Source organism: Halyomorpha halys, unplaced genomic scaffold (assembly GCF_000696795.3).
Source record: "Halyomorpha halys isolate HHAL.00 unplaced genomic scaffold, Hhal_1.1 Scaffold87.1, whole genome shotgun sequence".
In the NCBI taxonomy this organism is placed as follows: domain Eukaryota; kingdom Metazoa; phylum Arthropoda; class Insecta; order Hemiptera; family Pentatomidae; genus Halyomorpha; species Halyomorpha halys.
The window spans coordinates 1,595,899-1,609,500 of record NW_027115705.1 but is presented as its reverse complement, the minus strand read 5'-3'; the positions used below and the strand labels follow the sequence as shown (position 1 = coordinate 1,609,500).

Sequence of the window (13,602 nt, the reverse complement as noted above, 5' to 3'; positions counted from 1 at the left end):
AGGAATATTACCTACATTAACATTCCTATAATGACGCTTCTGCACTTTCTACTGACCGAAGCAGTTAGCCATCAAGCTCAAAACGTCGGCAAAACAGATGCTGATACTGTTCCAAGTGATACAATTCTGAACCGTTTTCTAGAGAAATTTTTCGCGATATCTACTCACACCGAAACTAACTTCAAGAAAGCAAAACATGAAACCAAATCAATCACAACCAGAACTTCAATTAATAATAAAAATGATAAAGGCTCATAGAACCCGAAGCTTTGATGGCGATGCCACCAATCGTTTTCTAATTAGATCTGTCCAGTGACACCCTACCAAACCCAAATATACTAAACAGGTTTAACGCAATCCTCCCATCTACTTTTCGACGGTTTAGTGTTTATTAACATTTTAGGGATTCGCTCGTAACCAAGCCCTACGCCGCAATGCTATAACTTGAATTATATTTACCGGTTATAAGTCCCTTAATTCAACGTTATGTAATCTTCTAAATTTACCTGGTAATTCATCCTTTTTCAGTCCAAATATTTTGCGTAATACTTTATTTTCAAAAACCTTAAGGCGCTGTTCATCCCTCAGTATAAAAGGCCACGTACACTTTAGCATCCATAAAGAACTGAGGAAATGATAATAGTTTTGTAAATTTTAACTTTAAGTGTTTGGACAGAAGGTGCGAGCTAAGAAATTTCAAAATTGAAAAATAACTAGCGTTTCCATTTAACCTCACTTTTATTTCCTCATCAACATCCGAATCTAAACACTTCTGTCTAAAAATAGTTTAAGAACCTCAAAAATAGTTTTAGCAAATGAACGGTGGCCGACCCATAAAGGCAGGAAATAGCTTTAAAAGCAAGTTATGACAATGCAGAAAAAAAATAAAAATCTTTGTAACAATACACCTTGCACAACACTTTCTTTGTTTATTTAATTGCTTAAGACATTTCCGCTAGTTTTATACAATTAGCTTGACAACTGAAGAACATCCTTGCTAATTAGCAACTCATAGGATATCCAATGTATTATGCCTCCGGTAACCAAAATATACTGGTTAGAGAAATCCATAAATTATTATTTTCCACCCATTTTTCTTTAAATAAAGTTATCATTAGACGTGCAAGTTTTTCACCCTCGGTAGTTGTAAATATATTTTGGAGAGTACGACCCGCAAATATAAGGGTATCCAAGCTCACTGCCAAATGTAGCGGCGGTGTTTTCCTAGGGTTGGTATATCACTCTCAATCAAAACGTACTTTTAATCTTATTTTACGTCCAATCTCTGGATTGAGTTTCAAGGAGATCAATTCTTGAATTATGCTTATTTTTGGGTTTCTATTAAAATTTTGTTATTTTGGTTTCCCATGACTCGATTGAAGTGTATGTATCCTTTAATATAAACAAATCATTGTCCATTGCAGATTAACTATACGTATTTTCAAGGTTATAAAAATTATTATTTATTTTTTTGGAATAGGGACAATTGTAGTCTCGATACTGTGAACACCTAAATTATTCGAACTGGCATTAAAAAAAGTTCCTTTTTTTTTTTAACTTATTAGGAAAATAATATTTTTGTTTTCAATTAAACGTGCAGATATGTAAAGGACATTTTTAATTGCCCGATCTATAGGTAAGTTATTGTAAACACCATGAAAATAGAAAATTTTACAGTGGGTAATTTAATTCCTATGGAATTGTTCATAATATATTTTGTTGAAATTATATATACATAATATCTATTGTATAAATCATTTGATTCAATAACACTAATTTAATTAATAGTAGAAAAATGTATAATACAAATTTTGGTGGTGAACTTGTTTTTTTTTCATCAAGTTTTAAATAAATCCATACAAAGTGTATTTTTTATTTTTATTTATAGTTTTTTGACTTATAAATGAACAATCTTATAGTTTTAACATATTAAATCATCACTTCGTATTTCTGGGGATCTAATTATTTTATCTAAAATAAAACAGTTTTTTAATTTTTTAAAACTTTAAACTGTTGATCAAATTACCAATAAAATAATTGGAGAAGTTTGTCGGGGGGTGCGGTCAGCAAAGAACAACATAAATAAATAAAACAATATTTATTTATTTTATAGGCATAAAATAAATAAATATGGTTTTGTTTATTTATGTTGTTTTTTGCTGACCGCACCCCCCGACAAACTTCTCCAATCATTAATCTACGGTCAACTATCAACACCTCATTACCAATAAAATATGTAAACAAAATTAAATAAATAAAATGGTTATGTATATTTATATTGTTGATTTTTTTTAATACAATTTTTCCGAATACTTTCTTTGATCCGAACTTTCCAGTAGTGCGAACATAACTCTATAAGTATTAGTTGGAATTACCCAGATAGCGCTGTATTGTATATGCAAGCACTATAGTTGGGAGTCCCATACTAGTGATGTCAATGATTTTCAATAAAAAATAATTTGCATACTTACATAATTTTAATTAAATACAAACCGAAATAATAAATGTTATTGCTCATCTACCGTGTATTCAACAATATCCCCAATAATATCAATATAGCTGTTTCTGAGTTTTGTTTGATTCGTAATTCGAGGCCTAATTATTTAATAATTTTTATAAATTTTGTTGAATTTAATTTAAAAGCGTCATTTAACAATGTTACTCACCGGCCAGTGTGCAAGTATGTCATTGCCCTCGCTTTCCGGCCACTGACAAATGAGCTCTCAGCATCGGTAGGATTCAGATAATGAATCTTTTTAAGGTCAGTCTACAAAAACAATCATCAGCAGTAATCCACAAATATTAATTACTAGTGAACCTGCCAGATAAATGGTAAAGAAATAGCCGTCATTGTTATCTGAACAAATTGAACTACAACGTTGTATCGAATCCAGGGATATAACTGTAAAAATCCGAGAAAAGTCGGTATGGTCCGGCTGAATCCCGTTCGTGCCAATTTTCGTACTGCTAAGTTAGATATTAATGATAAAGCAGTTCTGAATTTTACGAAAACTTTATGTCAGCGATTTACGAGTATATTATGAACCTTTCTCATTGCAACAAAACCATCGATTATGTCGTTGAACTTCCTGCAATAAGAATCATCTTTCGAATTGCATGTGTTAGTGATAAACAGGAGAGCACCACCTTGTTAGAAACCTAAACAAAACTCGAAATTTTCGGAGAACAATTACAGATTAGAACGCGTTAAACTTTTCGAACATGCCCATCTTTCCCAACGAAATGTTATGGTCAATAGAATATTAATTATTTTTGGAATAGATGCACTGTCGGAAACCACAATTTATTATTATAACATATTCTATGAAATTATCTAATAAATGACAATATAAGGCCTACAATTAGTTTAAAAAAACTACATTGACAGTGTCCTAGTGCAAAAGTGTAAGGAGGAGTGAAATATATACTTTCTTGATAGAAACTAATTTTAATCAGAAATTTCTTCGAGATTTGAGACTAACTTTAAACTGTGAAAATTGTAAAACATTACTCCCAGAGGTTATACTTGAAATTATACATAAGGGGTGTTTTTTTTTTTTGTTTTTTTTAGAGAGGTCACTTTTCAAAAATGTTTTAGAAAAGGGTAAATTTCAGGGAATAATCGCATACCTCTGGACAAATGGGGAATCCCATGCCATTGTTAGGAATTGGTTTTGGACCCTACTTTTCCTCTAGCTCTTTCAGTTTTAGCAACTTCCCTGTATCTAATTGATAGCTATGATAGTTTTAAAATGAAATCTGATATACATTTTAAAACTATCAGCCAGTTTCCTCTAATGCTCTACTAAACAAATATGTTATTCAAGCAACCCAAAATTCGTTTTCCAAGATCTAAAAGTACTCCCAAGTAAGAATGGAAGTGATGCTAGACATATGGTTGCCCCAGGTAGATAGGACAGCTGGAACATTTCTTCACGGCTGACGAGCCCTGACTCTTCTTTAACGGTCTTCTGACTGGAGGATCAACGACCTTGTTCAGCTGGGGTTCTCAACCTTTCTATGCCGATATGTCCCTTTATGATTTATAATCTCAATTTGGGTCTGTATATGTTAACATTAAAGAGGAATGGTAAATTTAAGATTTCCATATCCCTAATCTCAAACCATATTACCAGTGTAATAGGTCTTTCCATTCACACCATTACAACTGTCAAATTCGGATGACGATGTTTCAAAGATTAAAAATTATTATTTTGGTCGAAGAATAATTAAAGTATGCTTTTACAAAGATGATATCTTCAATATAAAATTATATTCAATATAAAAGCGACCATATTTTACTTACCTTCGTTTAGCTAAAAAAAATAAATTATATCGTAAACTTAATTCCAAACTACATTTTTTATCTGAAGTAAAATTTTGAGTGCTTTGAAGGTCAAGACCTTTATTGTCTGTTGGTAATTTTTTTTTTTAATCAAACTTTTTTATTTATTGATAGATATCACAATCTGCCATACAGTTGTGGGCAATAGTAATAGTGATGAATGATCTCATTCATACTAAAATAAAATAAAATAAATAAATGAATGCGAAAAAAAATTTCTTAAAATATATACAAACAGAAGAATAAACAAAATGAACATAATCAAACTATGTGTATGAAAAAAAAATTAACATAATGATAAAATAATATAATCTCTAGTCACATTTACACTCTTATATACAATATTTACACAATCGACCTGAGTATCCCTGAGCCCACTCTATCCCCCACGTGTAAAGGGTAGAGCAGAGCTCCAAAGATCCCAGCGCACCCTCTCGCCGCGTCACTGGTAGTGAGCCAGTGGAGGCTGAGCAAGTGCGCAAAAGCCGCAAGTTGGTAAATTTAACTTTATTCAAATTTATTCCTAGTACATGGATAAGTATAACTTCACCGCTATTATTATTATATATATATATTCATTTGTTATAGTATATTTCCTTTATTGAAAATCACATTTTTCTCCCATTTCTGCTGATTCGCATTTTTTTTTTTGAGTTCATACGTATTGGGAACAATGTTATAATGTTTGTTAATTTCAATGTTTCTTCTTTAACCAGATGTCACTTTAATTTAACATTATTCTCTTAAGAAAAAAAATTTCCGAATGATTCTTTCAACAATTTATGTAATCGACCTTAAAACAACTAATGATGACAAAAACTTAATTCACAAAAAACTGCAGATACAGTGTTTTACGATCGTGATGAGTCGTTTAGAAACATAGAAATATCTAGAAAAAATACTTTTTCGTACAAGTAAGCAAAATTTATACCAGACAGGATGTACCGAGGAGAATGCATTTACGCTTACGTAAGCGAAATCAGTTGACGGAATTTGATAAAATCCGTACACGGATTAACAGAAGTAGATATCATGTCCAAACATAGATTCAACACGATACCAAATTTTTACCTTGATTCTATAACATAAAATGCAAGTGGAATTTTTCGATCCTGAAATTATTTCCATTTCCTGCATAAATACAAAAATTACCTCAGGTTGTGAGGAAGAAAAATATGTTGATAAATTGCTATTAAAAGTAGATCATAAATTATTATTAAAAGTACTCGTAAATGGAAGTATAAATTATTTTTACATAATTTGCATTCTGGGATTGACTTTGTTTATAACTGCTCTTACTAGAATATGAAATTTTTTAAAAAATTTTTATTTTAGTTTTGCAATAGTAAGTCATTATAAGAGAGGTAACGTTAGATGTCAACGAACTCGGGTTTCATCCTAGAACATCCCAGCAATCGTAAGCGTCAATTCATCAATATCACTGGAATTGTAAGATTAGATATTTGTTCCGTTGCGTTTTACTGTAAGTTTAACTCTTAACTTGTATTAGCTGACATCCCAACCCACCCTAACACAGTGCTAACAACATACGCTGACGACACATGTATACTTTCTGTAAACAACGACCCAACTAATGCATCACAAACACTACAGGCACACAGAACATCTATTGAAGAATGGTGTAAAAACTGGAGAATCAAAATAGATCCTGAAAAATCCCACCAGATCAGCTTTACTCTCCGTCGTAAACCTCTGCCCTCCTGTCCTACAGTATCCTTTCTAGATACACCACTAACACCTGTTGAACAGATTCGATACTTAGGACTCCATCTTGACAAGAGACTTACTTGGAATCCACACACAAGACTGAAACGACAAGAAACTGCTCGTAGATTCCGATTGCTACAACACTTACTTGACAAACGCTCTAAACTTCCCATTCCAAAAAATTAGTATACACTACAATAATCAGACCAATTTGGACATGTGGAATTGAGCTCTGGGGCTCCACCAAACCATCAAATTCTTCCCGCATCCAATCGTTACAATCCAAAATTCTACGTAAAATCCTTGATGCTCCTTATTACGTCACAAATAAACTCATTCATAAAGACCTTAACATCCCATTCGTTGCAGATTTGACCCAAAACAGATATGCGTCTTTTTATTCCAAACTCCTTAACCATCCTAACCCATTAATTCTTAATCTTTCTTTCATCCTTAACAATCACGGGAGCTTCTAGTTTAAATTAATGTTTGAAGTACCACCAATGGGTGGTTCCTTCCCAAGATTTTCAAGTGTATATGAAACAAACTACATATTTACTTATTGTATTATTTTGTACAGTTGTAAATTACAAAAAATAAATAATAAAAAAAAAATTGTATTAATGTGTCAGTTGATTCGGGATAGAAACAAAACAAAATATGATGATTAAAATAAATAAATTGGAGGAAGATAGTCCGGGTAATGGTCAATAAAGGTGTCAAAATAGTAAAAGAGAAATATTTATTTTTAACCAACGTTTCGCCCCGATTTGCAGGGCTTCGTCCGAGCTGATAAGAATGAAGTTCTGTTACAAACTCAAGTACCAGAACTTCATTCTTATCAGCCCTACAAACTGGGGCGAAACTTTGGTTAACAATAAATAGTTTTCTTTTACTATTTTGACACCTTTATTGACCGCCACCTGGACTATCTTCCTCCAATCGACTATCATACGGTCAACTAACTTCTTCCAACATAAAATAAATAAAGTTCTAACGATAAATTCTTAAAATATGGCAATCGTCGTTTTAAGTGATTAGTAATTATAAGTAATTAAATCATTTAGATAATAGTAGTATCCATAACTAAACTTTAAAACTTTGTAAGTATATTTTAGTACCAAATTTAAAATAGATAATTATAGGAAGATAGTCCGGAAGGCAGTCAATAAAGGTGTCAAAATAGTACATGGAAACTGTTAACCAACGTAAAGAAAATTTTTAACCAACGTTTTGCCCCACTTTGCAAAACTTCGTAAGGGCTAAATGAAAAACAAGATACAAACATTGTAAGAATTGACAAAACATTAAAATAAATATACACAGAAAATACGAAAATAAATAATTTTTTGTTTTGTTTATAATAAATATAAAAGAAATAATAATTTAAGGATGAATAGATTTAGGAGGACTAGAAACTAGTTACTGATAGATACAGTAGATGTGATAGAATCCTAAATATAGAACTAATAAATATAATAAATTGTAGAGAAATATTCGTTAGAACTAGTAATAAAAATGGTAAAGAGGTAGATGTAAAAAGGTAAACAGAAGGTGAAATAAATATGGTAAAGGTGAAGTAAATTTTTCATTTACTTCCAACTCATTACAAAAGCCTGATCTACATGACAATAATAAGGCCCATCTGGACATACGGAGTTGAGCTTTGGGGCTCCACTAAACCTTCGAATTCCTCTCGTATCCAATCTTTACAATCCAAAATCCTTCGTAAAATCCTCAATGCTCCTTATTTTGTTACTAATAAAACCATCCATAAAGACCTAAATGTTCCTTATGTAACCGATCTAGCCCGAACCCGATATCATTCCTTCCATTATAAACTCCCTAACCACCCAAACCCACTAGTTTCTAACCTTCCTTCCTCTTCCATTCCTGGCAATCCTCCGAGGCGCCTGAAAAGAAGATGGCCTCGTGACCTTATATTGTAAACTGCTTTTAGAGTTCTACTACTGGGTAGTTTCTCTACATCCTGTATCATATCATTATGTCAGTATGATCAAATTTACTTGTTGTATTTTTTATACAGTTGTAAATATCAATAAATAAATAAAAAAAAAAATTTCATTTAGTGTTTTGATACCTTTACTGACCGCCTCCTGGACTATCTTCCTACAATATACTTCATACGGTCAACTATCTTATTGCAATATAATATAGAGAATGTTAAAAAACAAAAATATGATTGAATAGTCAAAAAAGTATTTAGAAATATATTTAAAAAAATTAAGAAGACAATTTAAAGTAAAAAAAATAGAGAAATAAAAATATAAACGTGACGGTATAATAATGGGTGCATGCCACAGGGGGCAGTCACCTAGAATTATTTTAAGAGAGACGGGAAAGTTCTATCATAAACATGCAGTTTCACATTTACTTTACCTATTCTAGAAAAATTAAAAATTCACAGAATGAGAATTGTTTGAAATTATGGTACAAAAGTTAAAGTGGTAGAAAAAATTCGAACACGCGTAAGAATGCGAAACATGTCCTGTCACTTTTTTTTTTATTGGTTTAACAAACAGTGAAAAATCAACAAATTTATTTTCCATGAAATGTTAATTATTTGTTTAATTTTTAAAATGTTTCTTATGATTTGTATTGTGTTAAAGTTGTATTAAATAATATTATATTTACAGAATATTATATCATATATCAGTTTATTTATTTGAGTTGCCTAATAATTGTTATGTGATAGAGTGAAAGGATCGAATGCACGTTCAGTAATGACGTGTATATTGCATCCAAGGGTACTGCAACTCTAATACGCAGGAATAATCATATTCAATGATTAAGATTTCATCCCCAGTGGATGTTTAAATGCTGATATTCATGAGTGATTTCTCTTTGGCTATTCTGAAGATTCAAGAATCGGAATATCATCTATGAGTAATTGCGAAAATCAAATTTAAAACTTCACTTCACTTTATTTTATTATAAATTTCGTTCATTATATTGCTTTTTTATTGTTTTTATTATTGTATTATGTAGTTATTGATTCATTGTGTACCATAAATTGGCACTCTGGTGTTCATTGTAATTATTCTTAGTAGACTAGACGTCCCAGAATAAAATTAATTTTGATTTCATGGAATGGAATGATATTACCATTCATTTAGAATCGATTACTCAGGAATAATCATACTCATGGGATACCCCAGTGGATATTTAAATGTTGATATTCATGAGGGATTCCTCTTATGTTAGCAATTCTGGAGATCCACGAATCGGATTACCAATGAGTATTTATTAATATCAAATTTAAAACTTCAATACCTTCTTTTATTTTAAATTTCGTTCATTATATTACTTTTTTATTGTTTTTATTCTTTAGTTATTGATTCTTGATTCTTCTAACAATTGGCACTCTGATTCCAATTATTCATAGTAGACTAGGCGTCCCAGAATAAAATTACTTCTGATTTCATTTACTTCGTTTAAAAACTTCAAGTTAAGCAGAGCCGATCTAGTGGATAAGGGGAGAAGACCAGTTTACCATTCACTGTTTTTTTAAAATTTATTTATTGCTGTTTATAACTGTATGTAAAAACACATCAATTAAATCTGATGTAAGATCAAAATGTCGGATCGTGCCTGACCCTAGTCTATGCGGTTAACTTCAGATTGTGTCTACTTCATGAGTGGAACTTTACCTTTAATAAAGTTAGTGTTTCTCTGGTTCGTATTTGCTAATTATTTATAAAAATGAGTAAAGAAAAAACTTTGTTTCTTGTGTAAAATTTAAGAGTAAAAAAGTATTGTGACAGTTGTTCGTTGAGGCTTTAGGGCGTAAAATTCTATGATCGTCAACACCTAATTTTCAAATTTTATTTTCCGAGATATTAGATATTTCAATTTTTTTTTTTAATTTTAATCCAAATATTCCGAAATCTTATATTTAAGGCATTTAATGAGTTTAAATTTAGGGTTCAAATCATGTTTAACAAGTTATTTTTTCTTATAAAATATTTTGTATTTTATTATATATATTTTTTAATATTATAGGTTCTTCACTGGATGAGTTTTCATTTATATAATGAGAGTGGAAGTACTTTAGCTTGTTAAAAATCTTTATTTTAATGAATCATTAACAAGGAATAATTACGTTTTGGAGCTATGGTCCCATCATCAGGTTATCTACGATACAAATTTACGCAATTCACACTATGCATACAATAATTAAATTAACTAACCAAAAGTTTCTTATTTAAAACAAATATCTTAATGTAAATATGTCTTCATATATCTTATTTAAGCTGTTCTCCTTATTAGTCATAGGAATAATTACAATAACCTTATTACTACCAGTTATTAAAATAAATTAATAAATAAAATTACATATAAAATAATAAATAAGGAGAATCTAAAACCATTCTATTAAAAATTGTAAGGATGTCCTTCTTTCAAGAATTTTTAATAGTATGGTTTTAGATTCTCCTTATTTATTATTTTATATGAAATTTTATTTATTAATTTATTTTAAAAACTGACACAACGTTTACCCGTCGGTTCAGTGTTTATTAAAATTTAGAGATCCGCTCTATACTAAGCCCTACAACCTTACACGCCCATCTTATACGCCGCAATGCTATAACTTGAATTATATTTACTGAGTGTAGGTCCCTTAATTCAGTGTTGTGTAGTCTTTTAAATTATCCCGTTAATTCATCCTTTTTCGGTCCGAATACGTTACGGAATGCTTTATTTTCGAAAGCCTTAAGGCGCTGTTCATCCCTGAGTGGAAGAAGCCACGTCTCGCATCCATAAAGAACAGTGGGAATGATAATAGTTTTGCAATTCCTAAATTTTAAGTTTTTCGATAGAAGGCGCGAGCTAAGCAATTTCGAAATTGAAAAATAGCAAGCATTTTCTGCCTTCAATCTAGCTTTTATTTCCTCATCAATTTCGTTTTTTCTAGTTACCGTAGAACCTAAACACTTAAACCTATCTAGCGTAATTCCTCCTATATCTAGAAGTTAACTAACAGTATTTATCCTAGAATTTATTTGACAGTATTTATTATTTAACACTACAATTTTTGAAGTGGATAAAACCGAATCGTATATATAGTATTGTCTGGAACGCGCTTTTACGTACTTTGTCGAGCCGTATCTAGTTAAATCACCTTCACCCTAATTTTATTATGTTTTTATCACTTTGGGTTTTTAAAAACAAAAATACTAAAGTTTACCTTTTCATGATAATATTACACAAAGGCTGAATACAGAAAAAAATAAAATAAATGATTGTCTAAGGATAAACAAATTTTACTTGGTTGAAAAAGTCTTAATCTTGCATTTACGACAAGCCTAATAGCAAAACCGAAACAAAACACTATTCAAGTGCCACAGTACTTTCATTACTTTTCTGACTGGTAAGAACGAGGAATTTGGCCTCACCGATGATTGAAATGAAAGAACATGAAAATCGGAGAGAAGAAATTATATTTAAAACGGTGCGTAGATGTGAGGCTGGCAGAGTGTGTAGTGGAAAATAGAAGGACCTCCCGTGCGGCCTTGGGGACTATTTGGGTCTAGGACCGAACTAGATCAAGGTTCGAGGAACACTAATCGTCCCCATGGCAACCTGCACTTGTAACCTGTAATGTCAATGCACACGTTCGCCAATTATGTAACATCTAGGAGGAATGTGTTGGAGAGTAACGGAATAATGATTTGAAATATGTGAAAATTTCTATAAAAATGAACAACGCCAATTAAAGAAAATAGAAAATATGTAAAGTGAAAAGTAAAATTAAATAAGAATTACAAATAGAATTTAAATGAAAACGAAAATAATAATCAATAAAAAAGTAGATTGCACTCTTATTCCCTTTTTCCATTTTTTTGTTTGTAATGTATTTTTATAATTCTTTTTTATCTACTTCTTTATTTATAATTATTTCCATTTCCTCCACTGGCTCATTACCAGTGATGCGGCGAGAGGGATGCTCTGGGATCTTATGAGCTTTACTCTACCCTTCACATGTGAGGGATAGAATGGGCTCAGGGATTCTCAGGTCGATTGTGTAAATATTAGGGGTATTCATTATGCTATGTTAAACGTAAAATGTTTTAAGTATAGGATTTTGGGCATCCCTATTTACAGTCCTGTTAAATAGTATATGCATAAGAGATCCTAGCGGATTTTTCCAGCAACTTTTTTTATAACCTTTCCTTCCAAACCTTCATGTAATGGTTTACTTTTAAGTTTTGATTAAAATAATTTATTACGGAATGTCTAAATTGAAGGAAAAGTGGAAGTTGTATGAAAGTTTGGTTACTGATTGCCTTATTGTTTTCTAACTTGTGTGGAAGAGAATCAAGAAGTGTTAATTGACAACTGTCATTACACTGTTATCATTGCCATCCATTACTTTATTTGGCTTAAAAACACCAAACCAATACTAATATACAATCAAAACACAAACTACGAGCAAGTAACTTATCGCAACGACAAACAAAATTGTGGTTCAGCTGATTTGTAGTATGACGTTATTCTTCATTTAGCAGACTCTCAACCATGTTATATGTTATATCGTTTGAACATGGTAAAAGAAGAAAATATTTCTCCATTACATAACTTTTTCCATTCAACACCACGCTTTAACATTTAAAATTAAACATCATGAATAGGGGTATTGTATATAGGAGTGTAAATGTGACTAGAGATTCTTTTATTTTTATCAATATTTTATTTTATTTATTTATTTTTTCATGCACATAGTTTGATCATGTTCATTTATTTATCTTTCTGTTTTTATATATTTTAAGAGAAATTTGATTTATTTGTATGTACTTTTTTTAAATTTATTTTTCATTCTTATTTTAGTAAGAATGTGATCATTCATCACTATTACCTATTGCCCACAACGGTGTGACAGATTGTAATATCTTTCAATAAATAAAAAAATATTTAAAAAAAAAAATTCATTTCCATTAATTGTCTAAAACCAGAAAGTTTTTTCTTTGACTGCAACCGGACCGACCATCCATCTTCATTTTATTTTTGGGAATTTCGTTTGTTTTTTCAATATAACGTTAATAAAATTAATTAATTATTAAAAGTATATAATTTAATATGACAAAAATAGGTAAAAAAACTTTTTAAGTTAAACGGTTTTATGTTAAACATACATTGCAATGTTTAAGATAAATGTACTAAAAACCAAAAAATAATAAAATAGATACAGTCGCGGGAATTATAAACATATGCATAGACTAGACTAAAATAAAACCGTGGGGCACGTCAATTGTCTACAATCGTTGATTAAAATGTTTGTTTTGTAATGTTACACTATAATTAGGCAGTTGTTCAACCGACAACGATGGACGTGTGATAAGTAGGGCTAGAATGTGCAAACAAGCTAGCAAGCTCGATTATAAGCGAGTTTTAGGGTTTCATAGTGGTGAGCGAGTAGTACTTTTATCATATGTTTTGTCGATTAAAGACAAACTACGAGCAGTGAAACGATTCCTCGCCAGCCAGCAGTGTGAATGTCCAACGATAAA

At 30.9% G+C, this 13,602-nt stretch overlaps 1 protein-coding gene across 1 annotated transcript in view; it reads left to right on the top strand.

Moving 5' to 3' along the window:
- Nucleotides 1-13,602, top strand: part of Ae2 (Anion exchanger 2) — a 310,706-nt gene that overhangs the window by 286 nt on the left and 296,818 nt on the right. The gene's annotated exons all lie outside the window — the stretch shown is intronic.